Source organism: Cotesia glomerata, unplaced genomic scaffold (genome assembly GCF_020080835.1).
Source record: "Cotesia glomerata isolate CgM1 unplaced genomic scaffold, MPM_Cglom_v2.3 scaffold_1531, whole genome shotgun sequence".
NCBI classification, from domain to species: domain Eukaryota; kingdom Metazoa; phylum Arthropoda; class Insecta; order Hymenoptera; family Braconidae; genus Cotesia; species Cotesia glomerata.
This window is the reverse complement of record NW_025401922.1, coordinates 1-2,942: the sequence shown is the minus strand read 5'-3', so window position 1 is coordinate 2,942 and position 2,942 is coordinate 1. Positions and strand designations below refer to the sequence as shown.

The 2,942-nt window shown below is 28.4% G+C and overlaps 1 non-coding gene across 1 annotated transcript; it reads right to left on the bottom strand.

Annotated features, from left to right (window-relative positions):
- Positions 1 to 537: 537 nt before the first annotated feature.
- LOC123273888 lies at positions 538 to 660 on the bottom strand. Its single transcript, XR_006511389.1, has one exon. It is a non-coding gene; the product is annotated as a 5S ribosomal RNA (ribosomal RNA).
- Between the last annotated feature and the right edge of the window lie 2,282 nt (positions 661 to 2,942).

Genomic DNA, 2,942 nt, shown 5'->3' with positions numbered 1-2,942 from the left:
TCGGCGAGCGAAGCTCAATTCTGTGAAATACAACATATTAATCCTTTAGACGACTATCTTGGTAAAATTAAAATATAAGCCGAATAACTGATCAGTTATAATTTATAAATGGCAGCAATTTAAAAAACATAAATTGTTAATATTTTTTTTTTTTTTTTTGGTAAAACTTACAAATGCGGTAACTTGTTGAATTTCTACCGAGTGCATTGGGAGTGCTTAGAAAATAAATTAATTTTTTTCTTAAAAAACGAATGAGCGTTATGAGGAGTGCACTTTTGATGGATTATCCAAACTTTTTTTGAAATTTTATTTATTTCTTATTTTTAAATGTGTAATATGAGACGTATTTTTAATTTTGCTCAAATAACAAATTTTTTATATTGAAACAACAAGTTATAGTGGCAAAAAGAGAGTAAAGCGCTCTACTATTTTTATTTATAAGCTTTAATGACGTTAATGAGTTTTATAAATATCAAAATTCAATAGAATAAATGATTTCTAATAAGAAATTTAAAAAAAACCGAGAGAAAAAAAATGTGACAACAACACGTGGTGTTCCCAAGCGGTCACCCATCCAAGTACTAACCACGCTCAATGCTGCTTAACTTCAGTGATCGGACGAGAACTGGTGTTTTTATTCAGCATGATATGGTCGTTGACGAACATAAATAAAATATTTGTGTACTTAAATTAGTTAAAATAAAAAAATTTTTTTTAATTTGCAATTTAATTATCAAATATTAAATTTAATAAATAATGATAAATATTTAAGAAATTAGTAAATATAATATTTTTAAATTATTAATTTTACACATTAGTAATACACATAATCTAATTAATTTGCGCATCATTTGATATATAATTTCATGGAGATTAATTCTGTCAATTGTTACAACCAACTTAAGATAATAGAATCCGAACAAAAACAGTTTCACTGTAAAAAAAAAAAAAAATCGCGCCAAGTCCACGTTCATAAGACTATTAGGGAAAAAAAATTTTTTTTTTTCTTTACAAAAAGATACAAAATAAAAAAATTAAAAAGTCCAAGTAACCGACATGATTGTTTATGATTTTCGGAAATTAAAAAAAATCTTATTGTAAATTTAAAAATAAAAAAAAAAAATTTAGAACGTATTTAGTGTGCGTGGTTGCAAAATATTTTACTTTTAATAAAATTCGTAAAATCTATGTACTAGGACTTTTAAAAAAAATTAAAGTACACAATGACGCACACCAAGTACGTTCCAAAATTGTTTCTTTTAATTTTTAAATTACAACAAAATTTTTTTCAATTTCCGAAAATCATATACAACCATATCGGGTTACTTGGATTTTAAAATTTTTTTATTTTGTACCTTTTTGTAAAGAAAAAAAAAAATTTTTTTCCCTAATAGTCTTATGAACGAGGACTTGGCGCGATTTTTTTTTTTTTTTTTACAGTGAAACTGTTTTTGTTCGGATTATTATTATTATTATTATTATTGTAATTATTATTTTGACTTATTATTTAAAATATTTTTGTAAAGAAAAAAAAATATTATAGTCAATTGCATTCGTATTGTCACATTTTAAACGTATTGCTTTATAAAGATAGAAAAAAAAAAAAAAAAAGTACCAAGTTGGGGTCTCGTCTAGCTGACAAGACTGTAACGTCCACGTTTTCCAAAAAAAAATTATAAAAATAAAATAATTTATTTGTCCCCGGCTCGAAATTTGCTCGCCGGAGTCCAGGGTCATAAACGGGGATTACATTATCAATAACAAAATAATAAACAAAACACTTTATTTTAAATCATCAAAAGAAAAAAGAAAAACCTCTTTATTGGCCTGATCATGTTAATAAACGATATAAACAATATAAACAAATTAAACAATATAAACAATATGTTAGAACACTCTTCTCACACATACTCTCACTCACCGTGAGCGTCAAAATCGCGAACTAAACTTCAAAAGCTGATTCCCCGCTTCCCCAGGAGACTAGCCGTCACCCCTGGGCCTAAACCTCTACCCCGAGAGTGAATGGAGAGTGTCCTCTTCGCCCCCACCTACACGGCTTATGATCACCTACCGTACCTCAGCTGAAGGCTTTGGCACGGGGAGAAGCACTTTCATCCGGTCGGTTCATGATACTTACCTGAGCCTTGGTCAGACTCCAGGTAGAGTATCATCCTCTGGAATTACTTGGTGAAGAGTATTCGCCCGAGTAATTCTCCCGAGAAAGAACTGCTTGCTTTATCGAGCCAAATTTTGGCGTTTATCATTTTTTGCCTAACTCTCTTGTAACGAAAAGGAAGAGTCGTTTTAGACACCTATCCGGTGTTCTCGTACTAGCATTCAAAAATAATTATTCATTATTTTAATCGTAATTTCCTTCATTTTCCATCCATTCGTCTCGCCAAATTCTAAGTTTTTATTTTCGAAACTCAAGTCTTTATTATTTTAATCGTAATTTTCTTCATTCTCTATCCATTCGTTTCGTCAAATTCACAATTCTTTATTATTTTAATCGCAATTTCCTTCATTATATATCCATTCGTTGATTTTTCCATACTAAATTGTCCTCGGGACTTATAAAATTTTCGCTTACCTAATTTATTTCTTACAAAATAATAATCGTCATTTCTTTCATTTTATATCCATTTATCACTTTCCCATACTAAATCTTGTTCGGAACTTAGAATAAATTGCCCAGTCTTTTAATTTCTTTTACAATTAATTCGCTCGGCTTCGTAATAATTTCTCACATGCTTAATTTCTTAATTTAATCATACCTTCGGTAACAATAATATAAAATTATTAACTAAATAAATACAATAATTAAATAATAATCACCGCACTAATAACAATAATTGTTTCTATTAATTTTTAAGTAATTAACTAAAAATAAACTAAAATACTCAAATACAAAAAGTAAAATCTGGGTCATAAGACGAATCCCC